The sequence below is a fragment of the Hetaerina americana genome, unplaced genomic scaffold (genome assembly GCF_022747635.1).
Source record: "Hetaerina americana unplaced genomic scaffold, ioHetAmer1.1.p SCAF_7, whole genome shotgun sequence".
NCBI classification, from domain to species: Eukaryota; Metazoa; Arthropoda; class Insecta; order Odonata; family Calopterygidae; genus Hetaerina; species Hetaerina americana.
In genome coordinates this window covers 67,028,764-67,042,146 of record NW_027287316.1, presented here as the reverse complement: position 1 = coordinate 67,042,146, position 13,383 = coordinate 67,028,764, and the positions used below count along the sequence as shown (strand labels likewise).

At 39.2% G+C, this 13,383-nt stretch overlaps 1 protein-coding gene and 1 non-coding gene across 3 annotated transcripts in view; both read left to right on the top strand.

The window, feature by feature from the left end:
- Positions 1 to 13,383, top strand: part of LOC139696399 (glutathione S-transferase 1-like) — a 196,746-nt gene that overhangs the window by 129,213 nt on the left and 54,150 nt on the right. The gene's annotated exons all lie outside the window — the stretch shown is intronic.
- TRNAK-UUU (transfer RNA lysine (anticodon UUU)) lies at positions 10,331 to 10,403 on the top strand. Its single transcript has one exon. It is a non-coding gene; the product is annotated as a tRNA-Lys (tRNA).

Below are 13,383 nucleotides of genomic sequence, written 5' to 3'. Positions count from 1 at the left end.
TAAAATATAAATATTATGCTAAAATCTTTCATGCGTGAACGATAACGCGCAACGCGATGACGCCAAATATCCCGGCGAGACGAACGACAGTCCAGCCGCGCACTCTTGGCATAAGAGCGACGCCAATCACACCATATCTTAACTCTTGCGGAAAAAGTTTGAAATCCAGGACCCGATAACAGTACCGTACAAAAATGGATCGGGGAAAACTTTTGCAGTGCCGGGAGGAAGAGGCTTCCGGTGCGGGGGAGATAGGGCGAACCACAGTGGTCCATAGCATCTCTTGGTGCGAGAGTGCATAACTCGAGTAGGGAGGCGGATGGTCCAAGATGGGGCAAAGTGAAAATAAATGTTTTCCCCAACACCCGAAAAAAGATTACCTCTCCTACCGACTATGCACTACCCCGTAAAACACTTCAAGTCCATTCCTCCTTCCATCAACCCTTGGGCGTGTAAGCTATCAGTCCACCCTCCCCCCTCTCCATTCCAAGCGGTCCCAACAGGCTGGTTTCACGTGTATAGATTCCCAGAATAGTATTCATATCCCTGGAAATGGTTTCCATCCGTAACCCTATTTTAAATAAATTTCTTAAGGCCAAAGGGACATCGCAAAAAGTTCGTGGCGCACAACTGCGCGGCAAGAGTATAAGTGACGTGTTAAAAACAAAGGAGAAGAAAGAAACAAATTGAACCAGGCATTAGACAGAGGAATCAAACTATTGGCATAGGTTGACGGGTACTGATTGCTATACATTCTCATTTCTGACTTCGTCCCGAAATGTATACTACAAGAGTAAGATTAACAGGTCATCGATATACAGGGTCGCACCCAAAAGTGGTAGGACTGATTTTCTCTGGCGCGAATGGAGCGGTGGAGGGGGGTCTGCCTGGCAGGGTAAGGTGGAGGGGGCTCTTAGCAACAGACCGACACCAATCTCAGTCGCCTGCGGGCGGTCGTTGAGTGAGGACACCGTTTTTAGAGAAGCAAGTTTTTTGTCGCGTCGAAAAACAAAATGAATCTGAATTTAGAGCAACGTTATTCCGTGAAGTTCTGTGCGAAACTCGGGAAGACGGCAACTGAGACCCTCGATATGATCAAGCAGGCTTATGCGGACACTGCCTTAAGCCGTTCCACAGTATTTGAGTGGCACAAGTTGTTTAAAGAGGGTAGGGAGCTCGTTGAAGACGACCATCGCTCCGGACGGCCGTCGACGGCAAGAACCGACACGGATGTGGACAGAGTGAGGACACTGCTGAACACAGACCGACGCTTAACTAGTGAAGCATTTGTTTTTTCGTGCGCAATTTACGAACACGCTAGAATGAATTCTAAGTTGAATGCAAACGCACAAATCGTAGAGATGTTAACTCTAGCCACAATTTATACGGCCAAGAAAGAAGTACCAGGATTTTTGTGGGAATACGAGTGGTTCCATGCGCTGAATCTGTTGAAATTTACAAGCTGTCGTGGGGGGCAGCCGTTTTGCGCAGAAAATTAAAACGTCCAAAATATGGCTAAGTAAGATTAAAAAATTCAACTATAAAATTTCCTATTCGGTGACACATTTTCACATGAGAAATTACAGATTAAATAGAGAAAATTTCAGAGATTTCGCCAAATATTACTTCTATTTCGATGAAGTTAGGTACACTTTTTACTAACATCCAAGAACATATAGAACTTAACGGTTGCCCAATGTCTTACATCTATAAGGCATTCAATATCGTTTAACCGCACTTTTTATTAATTGACAATACTTTATAGAAAATGATCACTGTAAAATATAATTCATCAAAACAAGTTATTCATTTTGAATTTGCAAAACCAAGCTCATATAATAGAATAGAAAATAAAATGTCATATTAACTGCATTGTAAAAAAAATTATATAAATGTACTGTTTCCGTACAGCCTAACTTGGTGTAAGGATAAAAATACTATCTTTCTCTCATATAAGATATATTACATCGTAGTAGTATAAATATTATAGCCCATCATATATATATATATATATATATATATATATATATATATTAACTATATACTACCTTGATCAAAAAGTTCCCGGAATAACCACCGTGTGGCGCACCCATCGTTCCGATTTGAGTTCTGTTTTTTTTGTTAAATTGGTACATCTGTTGTTGATATTCCCTTTAAATCTTAGTGTCATAACTTGACATTTGCAAAAGTTACGTAGCCAAGAGTACATCTATCTCTGTGTGTGTTGGCGATTTTTTACAATTTCAGAAATGGATTTAAATTTGCAACAACGAACTTGTATTAAATTTTGCGTAAAAAACGGATTTAGTGGCGCGTCGGTCGCCTCCCCTCAAAACTACTACTACTACTAACGGACGTTGGAAATGTTGGAAAAGTGTTTCGGCAACGATTCTCTAAAAAAAACGGTCGTTTACCAGTGGCACGAGCGGTTCAGAAGTGGTCGTGAGTCAATCGAAGATGATGAACGCAGTGGCAGACCATCGACATCGAAAGTCGGTGAAAAAATTGATAAAGTAAAAGAAATGTTGGTCAATAACCGCAAATTAACCATCAGAGAAATAGCGGAGGACTTGAACATTGCCTATGGATCCGCCCAAGACATTGTGGTTAATGATTTGGGTTTCCGTCGTGTAGCAGCAAAGTTGGTGCCAAAAGACCTCAATTTCATGCAAAAAAGAGACCGTGTTGACGTCGCAAAAGACATGATTTGCGAGGCTGAATCCGATCCCACATTCATCAAAAGGATCATTACTGGAGACGAGACGAGGGTTTATGAGTACGACACGCAATCCAGACATCAGGCAAGTGAATGGCGTTCACCAAATGAGCCGAGACCAAAAAAACCACGTCGTTTTCAGTCAAAAAAGAAGGCAATGCTGACGGTTTTCATGGATTACAACGGTGTAGTGTATCATGAATTTTTGCCAGAAGGCCAGACAGTAAACAAAGAGTATTATTTGGGCGTTATGAGACGTTTGCGTGAAGCAATTCGCCGAAAGAGACCAGAAATGTGGGCAGAAAACTCGTGGATTTTGCACCATGATAACGCACCGTCGCACAGTGCTATCATTATTCGTAATTTTTTGACGAAAAATGCAACAAATACCATCCAACAGCCACCGAATTCACCTGATTTGGCTCCCTGTGACTTCTTTCTGTTCAATCGAGTTAAAAAACCATTACGGGGAACGCGTTTTAGCAGCCGAGAGGAAGTAATGGAAAAATCGCAGGAAGCACTGATGGACATACCGAAAACCGAATATAAAAAATGTTTCGAGGATTGGATCAAGCGCTGGCATAAGTGTGTTGCAGTCGATGGGGATTACTTTGAAGGGGACAATATAGATTTAGATGAATAAACTTGTATTGTTAATTTTCTGAATAAATTCCGGGAAATTTTTGATCAAGGTAGTATATATTAATTAAATATATATATTAATATAAATATATATATGTATATATATATTAATTTATATATGCATACATATATATTAATACCGAATAATAATAATGAATATACATTTGCCTCAATAAATGTATCAATATGGGCAAGGTTTGTGGGGATACATGAAGAATAATTACGTTAGGCAAAGAAAATGTCACAACGAGGGGGGAATTGATTACAGATACGTCGAGTAGGGATGTTAAGAAAAGGCACGTTAAAACTCATGTCCATACATGTATGGACGGGAGCATGGGACATGATTTTTACGGTGCGAAAACACGGTCTTCGGAGTAAGATGATAGGCGTAGATTGGGGTCTTTTGAGACGTGGCTGTGGAGATGAATAAAACATTTGAAATGTGCAGAAAAAAAACAAACGAGGAAGTGCTAGGAATGGTGAAAGGGGAGGGGAGGTGTCTTATTAGATGAAAGTAATAAATATTGGCGTGTTCAGGTGTTGTCCAACTAAAATCTGCCTAAATGGTAGACTACATGTATAATACGCATGGCTATTGTACGGATGTGTGACTTGAAAATTGGGAGAGAGGAAAAGGCTCTGTTGGAAGGAATGAAAATGTGGATTTGTAGATGAATATTACAAATAAGATGGAATACAAAATAGAAGTATTGAGAGTAATTAATGAGTAACATAATCAAAGAAAAGAGATTGAGAAAAGGAAAATTAACTTTGTTGAATTAATTCTGAGACATAACAACTTCCTGGAAAATATAATGGAAGAAAAATAATAAGAAAACAAGGAAAGGGATGGCCAACAAAGAAATTTATAGACAATTTTAAAAAGTAATATGAGAGTAACAACATACAAGGATCTGGAAAGAACGGCAATGGAGAGAGACCAATGGCTGTATCGAAAAGGGTTCGTCTTTAGAAGATAATAATGGCATGTGTATATATATATGTGTGTATATATATATATGTATATATATATATATATATATATATATATATATATATATATATATATACTATATATATATGTATTATTATTAGGTAATCTACCGGTTAAGTTAGGTTTTTGGATGGACATAATTACTAATTTAATAATTTGTGATCCCTAGCAAAACACAACATCCTACTTTACATCAGGTCCCTCTTCAGCTCTGAGTACTTCCTTCCTCCCTTCATCCCGTCCAACATCCCTATCCTGTTCCCTCCCTTTCCTCGTTTGCCTAACGTTCTCCCCTCAATTATAGTCTTCAACATCCCGCTGCCGGTCAATACCCCCTTCATCCACTTTTCCTGCCTCCATAGAAAAAGTGGATGAAGGGGGTATTGACCGGCAGCGGGATGTTGAAGACTGTAATTGAGGGGAGAATATATATATATATATATATATATATATATCGATGATAAAGAAGCACTCACGAGAGCAATATAACGGCACAATAGAACACAATATAAAATAGGTCTCACACACATAGAGGGCACTCACATTCGGCCATCTCCGATGCCTTCAAGTAAGACTTGAAGAAGGCCTTGGAGGAGGCCGAAAGCTTAAACAATATTCAATGTGATTGTCCTCAATGTGTTATGTGTTACCTGTTTTATTTTGTGTTCTATTGTCCCGGTATATATATATATATATATATATATATATATATATATATATATATATATATATATATATATATATATATATTTCATTCCCCATTTATTTAGATTCAAACATCTTTTCTCTATAAAAAACATATAAAGCTGTGTACACCTAAAATAGAGTTTTCACCCATAGTTCTGATTGAAATCACAATCTATTAGATGACATCCCTTTTAACCTGTTTTGTGGGCAGTTATACTTACATGAAATGCGTCATGTTCAAAGTTAGACCACAGTCAGTGGGCGTTATGAAGGGAATAGAGGTAATGTAACGTCTCATGGGACACGCACAAACGTTTTTCCGAGGGAAATGACATGTACTACCAATAAAATAATTAAATTATATCCCTGCTCTGGCGAGCATGAAAGAGCTGTTAATCAACTTTCGAGGGCATTAATTCTTCGGAGCTCAGGTCATAAAACCTGCTAAAAAATTTACGGGGTTGGAGAACAGACAGGTGAGGCGTAACGCCGCAACAGAGGAGGGGTGTATGTGTGCTAAAAAATGTGAAATATTTGGACGGAGGACGAAAAAGAAGGCCAAAAATTGTGACAGAGATTGTTATTGATGGGAAAACTTTCTAAAGTTTTATTCAAACTCATGATGATTCTTCAAAACTGTGCAAGGGAATTTCTTGTTCTAGCAAATGTGGTGGGAAAAAAATGAGTGAAATGTTACCAAAACTCTAAATAATGTTGCAGCAAATCTTCAAATTTAAAATGTGATGCCAGATGATAAAAATAATATTAAAGCATGGTTAATAACCGCAATATATGAAACTCTTTATGTCTCTCTCACCGTTATGTTCATGGCAACCTATCAACTGAAACATAGAGGAACTTAATTGAACGGTGATAATTTATAGGTGTGAATGCTTATATATATATATATATAAACATGCGTGGGTATGTATGTTATATATAAATATATTATATATATACATATAAACATTCACACACATAAACTATCACCGTTATATTATTTAGAGTAGCCTACCAGTTACGGTAAATTATTCAGGAATCCACAACTTAAGCTCTGATAAATTAATACCTTAAATGACAATAATTATTCTAAAAAAACATACGTTACGATTAACTATTCTTTAAGTAATTATACCTCAAGCCTCACTTCACTCGGTCTAATATTTATTTTACAGCTACCTCGTCTGCAATGCGTTCTATACTCTACCACAGTCTTCAGCTGTTGATGTGCCTAAATATGCCCTGAATTAAATACTTCTGCCTTCTTTGAAACTTTCCCGGAAAACTTCTCCCGTAGCATGCTTGCAAACTTTTTCCTAGCAATCCTCCCCAGTGAACAAGAAGTGGGAAAATAGACGGCGCGTAAAAGAGGAAGGATGCGGAGAGGGGCGTAAATATTGAATGAATGGTTGGTGAGGGATGAGGAGGGGAACATGTTAGTTTATGAAAGGTATAATATATACATTTATATATATATATATATAAATATATATATATATATATATTTATATATATATATATATATATCCATGATATAGAAACGCTCACATGAGCAGTATAATATTTGGACGGCACAATAGACCACAAATAAAATAGTAATACTTAAAAGGGCACTCATATGGTAAATTTTTTAAGCTTTCGGCCTTCTCCGAGGCCTTTTTCAAGTAAGAGTCTTACTCGAAGAAGGCCGAAAGCTTAAACAATGTACCATGTGAGCGTCCTTTTAAGTACCATATATATATATATATATATATATATATATATATATATATATATATATATATATATATATATATATATATATATTGTAGATGATTTCGTCGAAGTAGCACGGAAGTGTTGAACAACAAGCTTTGACAGCAACTAACAATATAAAAACACATAAAAAGATCACTCAAACGTTATTTCTAAATCATTTCGACGGAATTCAACTCCGTCTCCATCGGAAGAAATAGAAGTGTTCATATATATATATATATATATATATATATATATATATATATATATACACACATATACAGGGGTCGTCCGGAAAATAAGTGTACTGAGCTCAGGAAAAAAAATTTATCACACTTTTACATATCTTAAGCTAATATTCCTCAAAATAGGACCCTTTTGAGTTGATACACTTGTTCCAGCGGCGTTCCCATTCCTGGAACCCTCCCGCGAAGGCATCTTTGGGAACCTCTCGAAGACACGTCGTCACGGCCTCTTTGACGGCGTCCAAAGTCCCGCATCGCGTTCCTTTCAAACTCCTCTTTATCTTCGGGAACAGAAAGAAGTCCGGTGGTGCCAAGTCCGGGCTGTAGGGCGGGTGCGGCAGCGTTGCCACGCCGTGCTTGGCCAAGAAGTCTGACACGACAAGCGCGGTGTGAGACGGCGCATTGTCGTGATGCAGCCGCCAGATGTTTTTGATCGCTGGCCGGACGCGGGCGACTCGTGCACTATTGTTTTTGGCACATTACACTGCTCTGCTATCATCCGAACACTAAGACGACGATCATAGTTCAGTACATCGCGAACTTTTCGCACATTTTCGTCGGTGAGTGTCGTTGACGGGCGTCCAGGCCGTGGTTCGTCGTCGACCTCTTCTCTGCCCTCCACGAACATCTTGTGCCACCGAAAGATCATGTTTCTGGACATGGCTGACTCCCCGTAAGCCTGGTTAATCATACCGACAGTTTCGGTAGACGATTTCCCAAGCTTTACCGCAAATTTGATGGAATAACGCTGCTCCAAAAACTTCGGCATCGCGTTCCGTGACGTGGATCGAGCGTGGAGGTTCGCGTTAACAGATCTCCTTACTACACCACAGCTCAGAGCTGACTGCCTTTTTCAGCGTCTCTTGCCAACATACCCCCCTCCAATCGCAGCCCGTCAGAGCGGTGCTGGGCGCGCTTGGAGCGGCGGGAAAAAATCAGTACACTTATTTTCCGGACAAACCCTGTATATACATAAATACATATATAGTATATGCACTGAGAGAGTGCTCCACATCTGAGGTATTTCGTATACTGATTCATATGGATACAGATATAAGGAAAATGTGTAGGATTACACATAAAAGAAGTGCAGAGGAATAGTGGGTTAGGTAGAATCGAGCATATAACATGCGCCAAAAAAGCTTTCTTGACCGGGACTCAAACAAATGATCTGCGACTTGCGGGGCCTATTGTCTCACCATTGAGCTATCAGGGAAAATTAAAAAATACACTGAAATACCAACCTAGCATACTATATATAGTCTTAGATCAAACAGAGTTCCGACTTGGCACTAGCAGACTGGTTCCTATTCCCAAAAGTGAAATTTTTCCTTATAGGACACCACCAAGGGACTCTAATTTCCTTCAAAGGAGCACGCGTATCATTAAGGACCTTGTACACATTGTAACCATAAACACAGTAATCAACCCGAAGGTCGGTTGGGTAGGTTACGGTAGAGTTCACCCAGTACTAAGTCCGACGGCGTGTGAAACTCACTCATCAGGCTAGGGGGGCCAGTTCCTTCCCCTGTCTTTTATATATATATATATATATATATATATATATATATATATATATATGAATAAATATATATATATATATATATATATATATATATATATAGAAAAATAACAATATGTCTGCATACATATTTATGAATATACTATAAATTGTTTTCCCATCACCAATTGCCTCCCTCTCCTTATATTTCAAGTATTCTGTGTCCCTCACATCGACCGTAATCGCCCCCGTCCTATCCAACCAGCAATTCAACCGCCTCCGCCTTCCCCCTCCTATATTCTATTTTGGGAGAGCCACCGATAAATCTACGCGTTAATTGGAGCGGCGTTCCCGTATTTCGGCGGGGGGTCATCATTAACCCGAAAATCCTCCCGGGAAATAAAAATGACCGTGGAAGTTGACATCTCCGCATCCTATTGGTCTTTCCGATTCAACACCCGCGCGCCACTCACTTCTTCCCTCGACTCCTCCCCCTCCAAACCTTTCCCTTGACATCCTGGGCCGTTTGTTGTCCAGGATTTTCGGTTCGGTGGAAACGACATCGACGCAGATGACTGCGAGGCCTTCTCGACGAATTCCCGTTCTTGAAAGATTGCCGGTGGCGATCAATGGGGGGGAAAAGGGAGGTACCGAAATAAATTCTCTCGCAGCAAGGTATACCAGAGTCGGAGGGAGTGCGGTGAAAGGACACAAGGGCCTTAGGTATCTTTCGTGTCCTATGATTCTTTAGATATAATTTACTTTGAAAATGTATCAATGAGAGCAAATGCCATTGGTTAAGGTTCACGGTTATCTCCAGGAGTAAAAAAATCACCATTTTAGAAAAGAAATTTAGAAATTAAATGAGAAGACTATGCGCGCGGGTCGGCCGAGCATAAAAATCATTATTTATCGATTTGTAGAAAAATTGAATGAAAACGTAAGGGTAGAGAAGCTAAGCTTTATTTAGGTCATATAGGAATATGTGTCAATGATTTCGGCCGCAATGAGAAAACGTTAATTAAGGGATCGGAAAATTTTCAGAGAAAATCCACCAGATTTGAAAAAAAATTGTTGCCAGAAAAGAATAATTTTTAACAATTAGGCTTGAGGAGGATTACGCAGCTTATCTTTTTCACGCAAAATATATTTCTAATAATTATATTCATCGTAATCTTATCGATATTTTTCCATAGTCTATATCCTATTAATGTATGCCTAAAGTCCCATAAACCACCTACCTGACACCTTTCCTGGTGGTATGCATGACTTGGTGGACTGGAATATATTCATTCACAAGACGGTGAACATGTGGAGGGCATAAAATCATTTAAGCATAATGAGAGTGAATTCGAAGGCCTGAGTCAAAAATTGTTTGGAAATGCGGAAAATATAATAAAGCATAGAATTGAAACGTCGCCAGAATTCCACACACACACCACTGGAGCACACTGATTCTGTGATTTTTCCAGAAAGGGATTGGCTAAAATTAGATTTCGAATGTTTTAGAGACCGCGATGGGAAGGAGTAACTTTTTCACGGGAAGAAATACATTTGTGAGGGTATGCTCTACAAGTATATCGTATCAGTTATCACGTATGAGCTAGTTATCACGTATGAGCTAGTTATCACCAAGTCCCATACAGTTTAACAACCAAGTCCCTTATTTTGCCTTATTTGAAATCTTGAATTTATCAAAAATATCTTGTATTTGTTCCTAATTTTAAATTCGATAGCATCAAACTGAATTTTAAGATTCGGTTAAATGTACGTAGACAATATAAAAAAGGTATGATTAAACTCAGGCCCGGATAGCTCAGTCGGTAGAGCATTAGGCTTTTAACCTAAGGGTCCAGGGTTCAAGTCCCTGTTCGGGCGAATATTTTTAACATGTTGAAATGATAAAATCGTACTCCAAAGTACTCTCGCCATAGTTCACGCTATATCAGCCATGATATTGAATTTTTATGTTTTTCAAGAATTTATTTAAGAAGAAAATAATTTTCCTGTCTAGACATTCATCACTGGTTTGTTCGCCGCTTTGTTCGTTTGCTTCTTTTATAAACATTTTTCTGTCGTTGACAAGTTGGGGAATCTATCTTTTATGCTTTTTTTTTCTCCTGTCCCCGTTTGTCTTCATTCCCAGACTTGCGATCAATAAGTCCACTTTTTGCTGACGCTTATTCTTTAGGCGGGTCCACTGGGATAGTATAGGTATAGCATTATTATTCTCCCATTAACAATCACTAGTGCAGGAAGTAAATTTATCAAATCAGTATACTTTTACACTACGGTTGTCCATTAAATAAACATGTGTATGGTCTTGTCAGACTTCATCAAGGTTTCCTAAATTCAATGAAGGCGTTTGATTATCTAGGAATAAATAACAAAATATTGCATAAAAAATACAACAATACAAATTATTGAAGAGCCCAAACATGTAAGTTTAGATATTTATATTTTACATTTTATTATTCCCGTATTTTTGTCCTTTAGAATATTTTAACATTTAAAATGGCTGGCAAGGATTCTGCCACAGCCACCAACTCTATTGATCCTCGTCCAACGCAGTGATAAGAGGGTGCTATTTTAAAACGTACCTTCAATATTAAAAGCGTGCCAAATTAAAATCATTCAATATTAAAGATACTTCTATCTCCTTACACTTATGCATGTATGTATGTTCTTTTCGCTGGTCTTGTAGAGGGGAGATAATGAGTACCAGAGCACTTCAATAGAACTCACCAATGACTTGGAATGCTTCAATAAAAATTCTAGAAAACCTTTAATGCGATATTCTCCATGCATTCTACCACATTAACAACTACATCACAACCTTCAAGCCGCCATGATGGTAAGTGTCAAAGGATGTTAGGTTATCAGCCATTGGAGTAATTGTAAATTGGTATAAATGGCATTCGGGGAGATCATACGAGGGTCATCCGGAAAGTAGTACCCGTTCGTGAAATAAAGACACAAAAGTAAATATTAACAAACATAAAAAATTTTATTTGAAAGAGGATACTTTAAACTACTTCTCAACATAATCTCCAAGCAAATTAAGGCATCTGTCATAACGTGTGACAAGTTTCTGTATTCCTGCTGCATAGTCCTTCGCCGCCAGCTCATTGAGATACGCGAGGGACCCATCTTGCACAAATTTTTGCATAATGCAGATGGTGTTTAACAATTTCATGAACAATTGTTCGAGAAACATTGGGAAAATGCTCACAGATGCCATCAATTGTGACGCGCCGATCGTTCCTCACGAATTCGTCAACTGAGCTCACCAGTTGGTCTGTAATGACAGACGGTCTCTCCGAACGCTCATCGTCGTGTGTGTTCCCCCTCCCCATGTTGAAGTTGCGACACCACCGCCGAACAGACGACTCGTCCATTACATTGTCTCCATACACCTCCTTTAATTGGCGATGAATATCACATGGGCGAACGTTTCTTGCATTGAGGAATTTAATCACTGCCCTCACTTCACAACTGGCGGCGTTCTCAATTTTTTTAAACATTGTAAACAATCACAGAAACAACACAGGCAATGCTAGCGTCACGCAACTTGGCTCAGAGAAGGCAGACAAGCCACTGAAGCTATCTGACCTCGTCCAGCGGCTACTCGCGTCGTCAGCACTTCATGCGGCACGAACGGGTACTACTTTCCGGATGACCCTCGTAGTATTGTCATGCTAACCATCGCACTTGTGATTTTCGACAATTTCGGTCTCTAGTGAACTTTTTTCACTTCCATGTATGTCACTATAATTTCTAGGAATGTATGCGTATTATTGTAATGCTAAAGGGGAATTCAAATGGGCGGAAAACGCCAACAGCCTCTGATATACCGTCAGACAAGAAACGATTCACGGTTTTGACAAAATATACAGTTATTAAACATTATACAGCTGTAGAAAAAAGTACGAAGTTGTCAACAATGCACAGCTCTAAAGCAAAACAGTCCTGGAAACAATCATGCTATGAGGAAAATGTACGTACATGTCCCACTTTGCCCATGCAAATAAGTAATAAGCTCATGAAGAGAATTACACAGGCATATGAAAGTAATCCTTAGAAAAAAAACACAATTTATATGAAAATCAGAGGATAAAATATTTAAATATTTCCGTGAATTAACACAGAATGATTTTCAAAGTGGTATCTGCGATTGAATCCATCGCCCGTAGTAGTAGTAATTATCAAGGGAGGCGACTGTGGTCTGAGTTCATCTAAGCCATTAGGGATAGGTGGGTAAAAGGAGGTATGGTGTATAGTAAACGGAAGAAGACTGGATGGAGAGAAACTCGGCGTCGGCAATATCCTAATTCATCAACAAAAAACTAGAATGGTTTACACAACTTAACGTCACGTCTGACAAACGGCGCACTCTCCTGGAAATGCCCCAAAGATAACACCCCAAGTAAAGATCGTGGTAGCACCGAAAAGTTCTGCCACCATGATTCGAACCTGTTTCCAATGCGGTGGGAAGCGAGTACATTGGTCACCATATCGAAATGCTAACTCACCTTCCGTGCCTTTTGGCTGTCTCCCATGTCCCGGCTCCATTCACTTCACATTCAGTCCTTGGTGACCCATGATCCTCGATTCCCGAGTGTCTTGAGAACTGCGCCGAAAAAATGAAGTTATTGGAAAGACTCGAGGGATGGTCAGGAAGTATTCAACCCCCATTAACGCGCTACCATCACCCGGAAATGGCTACCCCACCAGTCCACCATCCCCCCCCTCCAGCGTTATAGGTGGGTCGTAACTTTAAAAGAGTAACCCGCAAATACTCTCGCCCATAGCTTGACCTTCACACTCACCATTTATGGACTGTCTCACGCCAATTAAA